We start from the raw sequence: 14275 nt of genomic DNA on the forward strand, positions 1-14275 counted from the left end.
ATGTTAAGCGCACATCTCCCAAGAAGGTCCTGATTAACAAGATGAACGGAAATATTATCGCTTCCAATACTATTAGCAGAAAATAGTATTCTTAAGTGAATATAGCAAAACATTCATTTCGAAAAAAAATTGAAAATCCACAGCCTTTTTCCAGTCATTCGACCGGGCCGGGAATGGAATGAATGACGCCTCCATCTAGCAGCGAGGATAGGGATTGTGCCGGCTGCCGAAGCCTGTCACACTCCTCTGGGGCAATGATTAATGAATGACAGATGATATGAAATGATAGTGGAGAGTGTTGCTGGAATGAAATATGACAGGAGAAACCCGGAGTACCCGGAGAAAAACCTGTCCCGCCTCCGCTTTGTCCAGCACAAATCTCACATGGAGTGACCGGGATTTGAACCACGAAACCCAGCAGTGGGAGGCCAGCGCGCTGCCGCCTGAGCCACGAAGGATCACTTTCATTTCAAAATTCTAGCTTAAATATTCTATTTTTATTTTAAATCTTGGTCTCATCTAGGTTTTGATGGATAATTTTTGCGTTAATGGTAGAGAGCTGTAAGAGATTTTTTTCAAAAAAGATTTTAGCCTTACGAGCTGTAGTGGAAATACATTACAACTGTCTGGAGAATTCGAGTAACGGATAATATTTAAACTTATTATAAACGACTGTTTCAGAAAATCTTCCTCTACATTAATGTCTAACAAAAATCAATGACATTGAAAATAAAGCTACGTTTTAATTATGAACATTTTAAATTTGTCGAGAAAAGGAAATCTAAATAAATAAGTAAAGAAGACAATCACTTACAGGTTGTAGTTAGGGACTGCGTACTTGCACCCTCACTGAGCCGTACAGGAGCCACTTGCTTCTATTTATTCAGTCCTACCTACCACACCTGTGCACGTAAAGAAACATCTGTGTGTCTATTATGTTGTGTTCATCCTTTGTGCAGCGGCACTGCAACCTGAAGGCTGATCATACTCAAATGTAAAGGTTATTTCCTTTCGCTTTTCAACGTGCACAGTTATCGTAATCATTGTGAACGAATCTTCTCCGCCAATCACAGATCACCAGCCACTGAGAAGAGAGTTTTCATTTATTTTAATTATTACTAATATACGGAATGGCCGAAAAGTCCGTGACCGAGCTCGATAGCTGCAGCCGCTTAATTGCGGCCGGTATGCAGTATTCGGGAGATAGTGGGTTCGAGCGCCACTGTCGGCAGCCCTGAAGATTGTTTTCCGTGGTTTCCCATTTTCACACCAGGCAAATGCTGGGGCTGTACCTAATTAAGGCCACGGCCGCTTCCTTCCCACTCCTAGCTCCTTCCTGTCCCATCGACGCCATAAGACCTGTCTGTGTCGGTGCGACGTAAAGCAAATAGAAAAAAAATTATAATAATAAGTCCGTTAACATTTGACGAGGCAATACTCCACGGAATATTGGAGATAGAGAGGTAATGATTGACTGACATGACATGGGGTTTTATTGACACCAAAATAAAGTACATAAAATGACCAATATATGGCGCTTCATCCGATACATAATCAATAATTAGCATAACAACCGAGGTTTTTAACCCATGCTCAACACGTCGGCCGTCATTCATCAACAATAGTTGTAGTCGCTGCCTGCTGTCATTTCTTGATGCATACAGTACTTTTGCATACATCTCTTGACACAGGCCAGAGCAAAGTGTAGCTTCCACTGAAGTCCCAGTCTCATCCATGGCTGTGACAATATGGAAGCTGCTGGGGTATGGGTAGTGCTGAGTAATGACATTCAGAGCACAACCAGTGTGTCTGAGTGTCATGAAAGGTGTTGCTCAAAGGGTTAGTTGTGCTACAATTGCACTGTCTGGCCCAGTGAGGAAAGCAATGGCAAACCACCTCACTCCTCATCTTGCCTAGTACACCTCATTTTAGTACTGCCGTTGGTTTTTGTGGTTTCCCTGTAACTGCATAGCCTTTGGTGATGCTATTTGAGGATCCAACTAGCCTCTGGGCTGATGACCTAACAGACAGACAGACAGACAGACAGACAGACAGACAGACAGACAGACAGACAGACAGACAGACAGACAGACAGCTGTAGTCGAGGGACTTTGTTGTGAACAGCAGTATGGTGAGAAATTACCGTCGGATGTTGTGTTTTAGCATCCGTAATGAGGTCGGACGATCTCAGTAGACTTGGGACTTCACGTAACCCCACAACCAATAACCACACGGATTAAGGTCGGGGGACCGAGGAGGCCAGCATGACATATCACGACTGCAGGCGCATCTGACACCCTCTCTCACGATAGCACCTTTCATACCGTACGCACTACAGCGTCGTCTGTGCTCTGTTTGTACACTCGTTGTTGGTGTCAATAAAACTCCATGCCATGCCAATCATGTGTGTCAATTATTACCTATCTACCTCCAATATTCCTTGACGTATTGCCTCGACAAATATTAACGGACTTTTGCGTCACTCTGTATTTTGTTTGTAATAGGCCGACTCCTTGGCTCAATGGTCAGAACAGCATATTTCGGTTCAAAGGGAACGGTATCGGGTTCGATTCGGGCCAGGTCGAGAATGGTTAGTTCAACTGCGCATTACACTGCCAACCACCTTTGAAACGCGCCATAGTAAATACATCCCTTCATACAGGGTTGGCATCAGGAAGGGCATCCTGGCTTAAAAAAGGCTCAAATTCACTAATTCTCTCTCTCTCACACACACACCATACAATTTGCATCCACTACCCCGCCATAGGGTGGAAAGTATGGTAGAAGATACCTTGTTTCAATACAAAGTTCCAAACATATTTCAAATAATAAAATGTTTTAAAATATATTTTACTTATATGTTTTTATCCCCCTGTGGGCGCGGTGGGGGCGGTAGAATAAACACCTACGGTACCTCCTGCCTGTCCTAAGAGGCGACTAAAAGGGGCACCAGTCGCTCTTCACTTGGAGGACTGGGTTGTAACCACGGGGCTCTTGGCTGAGTCCGGACATTCCTTCCATTTACTTGTACCACGCTCCTCGCTTTCATTTATCCTATCCAACCTCCCTTGGTCAACACTTGCTCTTTTCCGACCCCGGCGGTATTACGTTGCGAGGTCTAGGTAGTCTTTCATTTTCACGCTATTTGTGTCCCTTACTTTCTTTGGCCGATACCTTCATTTTCGAAGTGTCGGACATCCAAAGTATTAAGGATAATACAACCTGTGTCTGAAAGGTTCGGTGAATGGTCGTCTAGTTTGTACACCGTGCTACTTCGGACGATGCGCTTGCGCGAGACATGACGCCAAGTGCCCCCGTCGGTCAACTCAACACAGTTAAACGGAGTTGAACGCTGCAACACATCGCACGGAGTCAGTGTGAGGACTCGTGCCATTGCACAATGGAGTGCAAAACGGAGCAACGCGTTAACATGAAGTTTTGCTTCCACCTAGCTAAAACGGCAACGGAAACACGCGCAATGTTAGTACAAGTTTACCACGCTCAAGCAGTGAGTAAAAACTTCGTTTTTGACTGGTTTAAACGCTTTCGAGGTGGAAAGGAAGCTTTTGAGGACGAGGCGCGTTCGGGTCGACCAACCACAAGCATATCTCCAGACAACATCGAACGAGTGCGACAGATGCTTGTGAATGATCGGCGACTGTCCTTACGAACGATAGTAGATGAAGTAGGTGTGGGCAAGGACAGTGTAAGGACCATTGTTCACGAACATTTGAAAAAGCGGAAGATTTGTGCCCGGTTTGTACCGCACATTCTGACAGACGAGCGGAAGCACACTCGGATGGAAACGTCGGGAGATTTCGTTGACGTTTGTGACCAAAATCCGGAGGAGTTGAAAACCATCATTACAGGAGACGAGTCGTGGTACTACCAGTATGATCCGGAGACCAATAGACAGTCAATGGCGTGGTGTTCAGCGACTTCTCCACCTCCCAAGAAGATTCGGCGCACAAAGTGCAAGATTAAGAAAATACTGATCGCCTTTTTCGATAGCAATGGTGTCATTCATCACGAATTTGTACCCCAGGGTACACCTGTCAATGCAGAATTCTACGAGGGAGTTTTGAAACGGCTACTGCACCGCATCAGACGGGTTCGGCCTGAACTGTACCGGAGTGGACAGTGGAAGTTCCTTCACGACAATGCCCGTCCACATACCGCGATCCGCGTGACCCAGTTTCTCGCTGAATGCCAGGTGACTGTTCTTCCACACCCTCCGTATTTGGCGCTGGCGGATCTTTTTTTTTTCCCATATGAAATTAGCCCTGAAAGGCCACCGGTTCGACAGTGTAGGAGGTATCCAACAACGCGTGACAAGGGTTCTCCGGAAGATTCCAAAAGAAGCGTTTGCTGCCGGCTTCCAGCAGCTTTACAGTCGATGTCAAAAGTGTGTTGTAGCTAACAGAGATTACTTTGAAGACCAGTAAAAGAGTTTTGTGTGTTTCATGAGACCATTCACCGAACTCTTCAGACACAGGTTGTACATCTTAAATATAGCAGGAATGAGTACGTTCGTAGCTCAAATACACATTCCTACAGTATGGTACGGTAAAGTTCATGTTCCTTTACACATTCGTATAGGAAAATGAACTCAACGAAAATTGTTCTGATGGACTGCATATCAATATGTGGCTGGCAGGTGTGACCAGTCTTAAGAATAATAATGGATAGGTAAAGAAAGCATTGTGAGATATAAAGTTTTGCTTCTTAGCCGACGAAATGCTTTTTCACATCCTTCTGAGGTTTCTAACATTCATACAAGTAACTTCTGTTTCACTACATAGTGACCTCGTAATTTTGTTTACTACTAACTTACCTTCGTGGTTTAAACTGTGTCACCTATCAAGGCCACGATTAGTCTGTTCTTTCTCATCATATGGAGGTTTCTCAAGGATCATCTTACTACGCAGAGGTGGACAAATTCCCTTGCTATTCTAACCATTAACTCTTGAAATAATTGTAAAGCACTATTTTCAGCTGCATATTTAGCAAGTTCTGTCATATCTTCCATCATAGACTTTTTGCAAGTTTTCTATAACACGTACGGCAATGCAGGCTCACAGAAGCAGCAAATATATGTAAACAGTTCTCGCAGTTGGCGTGGCATGCTTGTTTGTACTCTGTATCCCCTGCAACCAGCTGCGCCATTCGGAATAGCCTTGAAGTAGTCCACGTGCAATCACTGCTTCATTGAAATTTCATAGGTTACAGCACTACAAGAAATCTGTAAAAGATGCACAAGTACCATCCCTAAATGTCGTTGGCTTAATAAGAAAAGCTGATAACTCCCAATGCTCTCCTTATCCTATATTTCCGTTAAGACTGGTCACGCCTTGCATCGACATATTGAGATGCGGTTCATCAGAACAATTTTTGTTGTGTTCAATTTCCTATGCGAATGTGTAAAGGGAAATGAACATTAAGTACATTATACTGCAAGAATACGAAAATACGTCCCCAAACATAAATTCCTAGAGTGCGGTACGACAAGTTAATTTTCCTTTACACATTCGTATATGTGGCATTAGGAGTTACAAGTTTTTCTTACTAAGGCAACGATATCATTGTTCTGATCATTTGGAGCAACACCGTGCCCTTTTCCAGTTACTTCATTGCCCTCTCCTTTCCATGGAGTCTATTTATTATTGAGAAATATCTAATGGTGTTGATTTAAGAATACAGGTATTGATAGGAATTTGGATATTATTGGATTAATTTAAACCGTGATGTCAATGTTCATTTTTTTCTGCTGCTTGAATGAACTTGTGTTCATCCTTTTCCCGAAAGTACACCTGATAATATCCGTCCTCATGAACTTCTAAGCGAACGATGGTATGTATTATTGGTAAATATTCGCTTGTAAATAGGGGAATTGATTTTTGGAATGCATTATCTGCAGCTGTCTTAGAGCCTTTTCCCAAAAATGTAAGATGCTTCAAGAATAGACTCCAGCATTCTGTAAATTGTAGTATTAAATCATCTGAATTATTTAAGGTAAGTGTGAACGTGTGTATGACGCAGTTGTAGTATTAAGCTCAACCTGTAGTATTGCAAGCCGTAGTGTTAAGCGTTGCAAATAATTAAGTTCTGTGTGAATTTGTATATAATGATGCTGGATTTTCTACCACCCCCTTCCTTGCTACCATTACACATCAACACAGTACACGACATATACGCGCAGATACTTACCTTACTTACCTCTCTTCATAAATTGCCGTGGATGGACTGGAATGAACCAAAACAGTTCGGAGCTGGACCCGTGCGTAGACAAAAGGGGAGCGAAAGGACAGAAAGGCAATAACCCATAACCCCCATGAATAAAAGAATGGATCAAAGAAACTGGGGTTTATTATAAGCACACATAATATTAAAATGTAAATGAAAATGTGAAGCTGCATAATTAAGGCCCTACCGGGCGAGTTGGCCGTGCGCGTAGAGGCGTGCGGCTGTGAGCTTGCATCCGGGAGATAGTAGGTTCGAATCCCACTATCGGCAGCCCTGAAGATGGTTTTCCGTGGTTTCCCATTTTCACACCAGGCAAATGCTGGGGCTGTACCTTAATTAAGGCCACGGCCGATTCCTTCCCACTCCTAGGCCTTTCCTATCCCATCGTCGCCATAAGACCTATCCGTGTCGGTGCGACGTAAAGCAACTAGCAAAAAAAAAAAAAAAAAAAAATTAAGGCCCTTTTATTTATATGTGCTGGTTCATTAATTCATAATATAAAGGATTCTCTAGATATTCAAGTTACTTACATAACTGTAGAAAATTGGAACATCAAGTAGTATCCCGTTCAATTAACTTACATAGTAAGTTTCGTGTAACACGGCGACACTACACACGATCGCACTACTCACTTCCGTATGACCACATAAAATTACAAATTCGTTTCAGAAAAATAATGTGACGTGAAACACGTTATCGAAAGAATCAGAAAATGGAACCACTAAAGGGATAATACAGTAGCGCTAATACGGACCGCGCACATATCAACAGTTAGCATCCGTGCTCCAAGCGAGCGTCCGCTCGATGCTAGCGCGTCACAACAACAACGCCAAAGCACAGTCTCCCAAAGAAGCAGAAGCAAAAGAAAAAGAAGATGTTGCCACAGTTACAAAAACAAAAACTAATCGCCGACAATGGAGCATATAACGGCTAAGAAATATAAAATAGCACACTCCACATGGCCCAAACCGGCCGACTAAAACGAACAATAAAAGAAAAAGAAAGAAAAATTAAAATTACGAGATACGGAGAGTACTATAGACCGTACACAGGCAGACAGCACAGGCACGCACACACGCATGAACATGAAGAGAGACCCAATATAAAATCGACCCAGATCAGGCCGGAGTGCAAAGGCACGCGACGCATAGCTTTCGCACAGGATAGCGACGGATATCATGAGCTCACGAGCTTGGTTGGAACACCACAGATACAATGCTGGGCCGCCGCAAAAATAGGCAATGCTGATAAAAATATTATCCTAGCAATCACAACATTCGTCCATCCGCTACACGGGACATCCAAATTGCCTCACGTGGACAAACATGGATTAAACCCCGTAGCGTCAAATCACACAATATATCAATGATCAGCCATGATTCCAAACGATGAGTAAACAGAAGTGCATGGTTTGAAAACCCACAAACACACACAGGCCCAAACAAACAGGTAAATACCGCTCTCCGTTCTCGCGCGTGTGCACACAAAGAAAGAAAAATTTAAAACACAAAAAATTAATTAACTAAGAGCCTGCAAAGACAGGTGATAAAAGACTACCGAAATACAATAACATAGAACCGTTCTTGTAACTGGCATGTAAAAAATGAAATAAATAAAATGAAACCTGGGAGCAGCAATCAGGAGTCTCGAAATATTTACCTCAAACAAAATAATAATTACTCCCAGCAGAGAACCGAGCCTTGAAACAGTATATCCACGACAATTGCAATTCGTAGATCAAGAAGCACATTTTAAATCCCAGTATGTTTATCACTTTCGATCCCTCGATTGTTGGTGTCACGAGCAGACCAACTTAACACTCGCAGAGCGAGAGACTGGCTGTGTATAAACCGTTGCCTACGCCATAATACAAGGCCTGGAAATAGAGCCCGTAAAACGCTGTGGAAGTGGTTACACTGAAGTTCAATGCCGGGCCGCTAGGATCGCTATCTTGCCTCCTGTCTACCAGGCTCGCGCCTTTAAACGTGTTCATTAACTGAGTTGGTTGTGAATATATTATGTATTTGTCTGATGTTAAGCATTCGCAGTTCCAGTCATGGTTTATTCACGAAAAATTAAAGGTAGTGGAATTTCGTTTCACAAGTTTCCAGTGAATGTTCAATGTTCGAAACCTTATACAGAGGAAGTATTACGCATGAGATACGACTTCCAGCTGATGAAGTAGACCTCTGTTCCTAAGTTTTGATCCGAGTTACGTCATAAGAATCGGGCGATCCTAAAATTTGTCACTGGATTTTTAAAAACTATGCTAGCGTGACCGGCAATCATTTGAGAGGTATCTTCAAACTCAGAAATCTTAAATTAGGAAACCAACGAGGAAAATAATTTGCCCAACAAATTTCACGAAAATGAATGTAGCAAGAGCTAAAAATATTGTATTTTCCTATGAAACAATATCTGGTTTGAAAAGTATGGAGGTATTTTGTCCCGAGAGCATAAAATACAGTTTAAAATAAGCCATTTGTTTTATGGAGCATTTTATTAAATTGTTCAATGCGCATAACGTCTGCAACACCTCACATGGGACATATTCAGGAACGAGAACAAACGAGCATCTTTTAACCGGACGAGTTGGTCGTACGGTTAGGGGCGCGCGGCTGTGAGCTTGCATCCGGAAGATGGTGGGTTCGAATCCCACTGTCGGCAGCCCTGAAGATGGTTTTCCGTAGTTTCCCATTTTGACACCAGGCAAATGCTGGGGCTGTACTTTAATTAAGGCCATGGCCGCTTCCTTCCAACTCGTAGGCCTTTCCTATCCCATCGTCGCCATAATACCTATCTGTGTAGGTGCGATGAAAAATCACTAGCAAAAAAAGAAAAGCATCTTTTAGTACTGAAGATGAACTCCTCAGTTGGTTAATTAATGATTTCCTGTCATATATTAAGAAACTTAAAATGCATTCAGAGAAAGTAAAAAAAGAATCATGAGAGAAATGTATCAGGCATAGATCTTGACTACCCAGTCCACTGTGGCCTGCATAAAATACCTCATAAGTATACATTTGCATTATGCATTGACGAGGAACCTAACGAGCTATGACATGGAGCTCTTCTTCAGCTACCTAAGACGCCAAGCGGAATACAATGACATTATGGTTCGTGTGACAAAAGAAAAAACAGACTGTAAAGGCTGTTTAGAACATATCTCTTCTCCAGCTACTGAAAGTCCAACATTGTGTCTTATTCGTTTTCAAGATCGAGGAGCCCTCAGATACCGAAAATCATCGTCTGTGGCACTTCTGCAGTGAACGACGGAATTTGTCACCTCCGCTACGCAGTACTTGTCCCGAAGAGAGTTACTAAAAGGTGTACGTTTATTCTTTCGAAAGACATGTTCAACAGTGAAATTAAGTGTGGAGAGTGTAAAGGCGACAAACCACCTCTTTTTCTACTATGAACATTTCTGAGACCTCTGTTAGACAACTTTGCTTTGAGCCACACAAGTAGAAGAAAGAAAGTTTTGAAACTTGTTAAGAAGCCCCTCAGAAGGAAAGTTTTGAAACTTCAATGACATAGCCAAGCTAATGCAGCACCGCTCTATAAATAAAGTACTGTTAATACTCGCAAAAACATTCAGTTCTTTTTATTTAGGATATACTTTACTTATTGACATATACGGCCATGCGAATAGAAGGGGGCATGACCGCGATCCTAGCGGCTGAATGGTGAGCTAGGAAGCAACCCGTTTCCACGAGTGCATTTCAAGGCCTTGTATTATAGCGTATAGTTCAGTTATTATGAGTTTCGACTTGACGTTTGAGCGCTGCCTTTTGGCGGAGGGTAAGTGAATTAATCAACAGCCAATCATAGACAGCCGATCGCTCCGATAGAGCGCGCTAGACTCCTGTTGCGGTTAGCAGTGTTGTCAATTTGTTGTTTACTGTAACCACGTGCTATCAGCTGTGTGTTGTATTGTGCTCAGTTCTTTTCGCGGTCTTTGTGTGTCTTTGTGCTAGGTTGTTGTTCGTTTATATTTCGCAGTGCAGAGTTTATAAATGTATTATTTAGTATTTTTAATAGTATAGCGCGTTATATTGTAGTAAATAGTGTTTAACAGGTGATCTATTTCATATAGTAGCTTAGTTTAACATTTCGTTCGGTAGTTATATAATAGGTTAATTTTAGGCCCGTGTGTGAATTTGATATTCTGTCATGTTGACGCCTACGTTTAAGGATGAAGCTCCCAAGAGAAGAAAGCCCTTCGGGCGCGGTACTCCACTAAGGAGCCGGACCCGGGAAATTGTTTGTAATGTTAGAGAGTCATTCTTGACAAAGCACCAACAATGGCGGTTAGAAAGAATGAGTTGATTAAGTGGTTGAAGGAGCACAATATTTCGGTTCGCGATGACATGGAGAAGGGGGATCTTATGCATCTCTTGAAACAAAATAAGCCCCAGTACCCAGTTTATGTGGTGGATAGCCAGAAGGAACGGGCATAAAGTAGTTCAGACGATTATGTTGAAGACTTTATTATCTCTTTAGGGTCAAGCGAGAATGAAACCTGAACAGACGATGACAATGCCGATAGTGACTGAGAAAGTGGTATATTCGCTTTGTAGGATTATTTCCTGTGTTACGGGAAACTGAATCTAACAGCAACGCGAGATCTTCTACATTGTGAGTAGAAATTTAATTTAATTTTCTCACGGTTTATCTGTTCGAGCATTGACATATTTTTATCTTGTAGCCTTATCCTAAATGTGTTGTGCATTATTGATCTTACGTGAATCATGTATGTTGCTACAAAGAATAACCGATTATGGACTTATATTCCAGTATTTACATTTCTGTTCGTGTTGTGTATCAGCTGTTTGTATTCGTGGCAATTTGGCACCACCGGCTGACTTCCGGCTAACTGTCAAGTCGAAACTCATAAAAACGGAACTATAGGCAAGGGTATAAACACAGATGGCTAGAGCGCCATCTTCAATGAGAAACTGTAAGTTTCACGTCATATTCGGGTAATGTTATCGCTAACGGCGACGACAGTCAAGGAGAAGTAGGAAGTGCACCACCAAGGCCGGCTTGGTTCGGCACAATTTAGAATGTTATACTAGTAGTACTTCTTGTAATATTTTATTTCCATGGAACTGTTTGTTGTACTCTGGTTGTTGTTGTTGGGTAATTATGTTTTAAATTTACCATATTAACACACTACTCTAAGTAAGCTCAACCTATAATATTGTAAGCCGAGGTGTTAAGCTTTGGAAATACTTAACTTGTGTGCCAATTTGTATATAATGATACCGGATTTCGAAAGTTAAACTAGCATTATTTGTTGTAACATCTTCTTTCCATGGAACTGATTCTTGTACTCTTGTTGTTGTTGTTGTTGTTGTTGTTGTTGTTGTTATTGTTGTTGTGTTGTAAGTCGTAGTGTAAAGTTTTGAATACTTAAGGTGCGTGTGAATTTGTATATTATGATGCTGGATTTAGAATATTAAACTAGTAGTACTTCTTGTAATATTTTATTTACATGGAACTGTTTGTTGTGGTCTGGTTGTTGTTGTTGGGTAATTATGTTTTAACTTTACCATATTAACACACTACTCTAAGTGATCTTTGCCACCGAGATATTTCACAATTGCGATGTATATATTAATAATACCGGAATAATAATAAAGGGCATCGAACTAGGTATCAAAAAAGAGAACCGATTTATAGTCAAGTGTCTCGCTTTCGCGGACGACATTGCCATTATTACAGACGGAAAAGCTACATGAAATTGCACAAAAAATCGGACTACAAATCTCTTACGAGAAAACCCCGTATACGGAAAGACGGCCAGAAAATAAATCCCCTTTAAGCACAGAATACAGTAAAATCGCAAAGGTAAGTAATTTTAAATACCTCAGTGAAACTACACAGTCCTCGGGACTAAACCGGATCGCCAATGAAGAAAGAATCACCAAGCTACAGAAGGTCTACATGCTAAGGTGAAGAGGAAGAATAGCATATCAATAGATGCAAACTTACGGCAGTACAAAAGAGTAATTCCTCCAGAAGCAGCCTACGCAGCTGAAACAATGGTGATCGATGTTCATTCTAAAATTAAATACATACAAAAACAGGAACGAAAAATTCTTCGGAAGATTTATGGGGCAGTCCAGACAAATCGCATCTGAAATAAGAGACCAAAGAACGACCTCTATGGAAAGATAAACACCATTATGGATGAAATCAAAAAACGCCGAGCAAAGTTTTACGCACACATTGACAGAATGGACAACTCCAGAACGGCAAAGAAACTACTCAATATCTTAACAAAGAGTAAATGCGGTACGGAATGGCTGAAAGAGGTTCAGAAGGACCTACAACAGATCAACACAGCGAATCTTGAGGACCGCGATGAGTGACGAAATAAAGTCACAAATATAAATTTGGAGTCAAGAATATCTCGACAACCAGGGAAAAAGTGGACGGACGAGCGGAAGAGGAAGCATTCAGGGAAGATGAAGAGACTTTGGGAAGGAAAGAGGAAAAACGCCCCAAGATGACATTATGTGTTCAAGTTCAATCGCTCTCCTTAAGAGGAACAATCGTGTGAATAATAATAATAATATGGGTGAGATATCAAAACCCATTAAGATAAATATAAGGGTACGGCAAGGTGACGGTTTGTCACTGCTTCTATTCAACTGTGTTCCAGAGAACGTAAGGATTTGGAATGTAAAGCCTAAAGAAAAAACTGTTGCCGGTAACTTTAGGAAGAAAAAAGCAAAGGCATTGAAATAAATTTCCTAGCATTTGCAGACGATTTCGCTATATTGTCAGAAAACTTAACAAGTGCAACAACACAAATCATCCTGTTGGAAGAAATAGCCAACAAAGCAGTTTTGAGAATCTCTGTAAAAAAAAAAAAAAAAAAATTACGAACATCAAGAACGCTCCAAAATGTTTGGCAACATATATTTATCCGGTGGAAAGAGTAGTGAAATTCAAATGTCTGGGAGAATTAATTCAAGAAAATGGTTGAGACAAATCTGCAGTAGAACAAATGGTACACAAGATGGAAAGAGCATATGGTATCACAAAGTATTTTTGTAACACAAAATGTCTATCTAAAAATCTTAAAATAAGGCACTACACTAGACGGGTGAAACTCGAATGCTTACATGCAAGTGAATGCCTGGTACTAAACTGTAAATTAGATAAACTTGAGGTACCTACTAGAAAGGAGAATCGTGAGGAAAATCTTAGGCCCTGTGAAAACAACAGAAGTATGCAAATTAAGATCTAATAATGAAATATACAGGAGCATAGAAACATAACAGAAACCATAAGGAAAGGAGATTGCAATTGTTCGGAGATATTTACAGAATGCATGATTCCAGATTAACAAGAAGGATTTTCAAGTATGTTTGGGACAAAAAGGCAACAACTAGGTGTGTTCAAGAAAGAAAGAAAGAAAGAGAGATTTAGAAAGAAATAATATAAGAAACTATGGACAGATAGACTTTTAGAAAGAGGGTAGTAAGTATTCCAAGGAGGATTGAACAAGAAGCCTGGTGCGAAGTGGTCGGAAGACAGAAAGGAACAGCATAGTAAAAGGATGAAAGGATATTGAAAGGAAGGGAAGAGAAAAGAACAAACTATGAAGAACTGAATTGTAATTGGCGCGTGGTTCTTAACAGGCCTCATCGGGAAGAATAGTAATAATTGTTCATGCATTTCATTAGAATGTAGATGCCAGTGCTGTTCTTTGGCATGTAAAAGGAAAAAAATATATCGTCCCTGTTCTGCCAAAACGGCGAATGTGACAATGCTCTTCCTATCCATTATTTCCCTTACGACTGGTCACGCCTTCCAGCCACATATTGATATGCGGTCCATCAGAACAGTATCCGATGAGTTCATTTTCCTATGCGCGTGTGAAAAGGAAAATGAACCTTAAATATATCACACTCTAGGAGTGGGTAAATGCCATGCAAACATGCATTCCTTCAGTATGGTACAGTAAGGTTCATTTTCCTTTACACACGCACATAGGAAACTGAACTCAACGAAAATT

The 14275-nt window shown here is 41.2% G+C and overlaps 1 protein-coding gene across 2 annotated transcripts in view; it reads right to left on the bottom strand.

The window, feature by feature from the left end:
• The window catches only part of LOC136858775 (mucin-5AC), a 41819-nt gene extending 40921 nt beyond the window's left edge, over positions 1 to 898 (bottom strand). The window contains exon 1 of one of the 2 annotated variants that reach the window (XM_067138566.2): positions 815 to 898. The gene's annotated coding sequence lies outside the window, so the exon portion shown is untranslated. The remainder of the gene's footprint in view (positions 1 to 814) is intronic. The other variant, XM_067138567.2, reaches the window with a different exon arrangement.
• Positions 899 to 14275: the final 13377 nt, after the last annotated feature.

The sequence above is a fragment of the Anabrus simplex genome, chromosome 1 (genome assembly GCF_040414725.1).
Source record: "Anabrus simplex isolate iqAnaSimp1 chromosome 1, ASM4041472v1, whole genome shotgun sequence".
Lineage (NCBI taxonomy): Eukaryota > Metazoa > Arthropoda > Insecta > Orthoptera > Tettigoniidae > Anabrus > Anabrus simplex.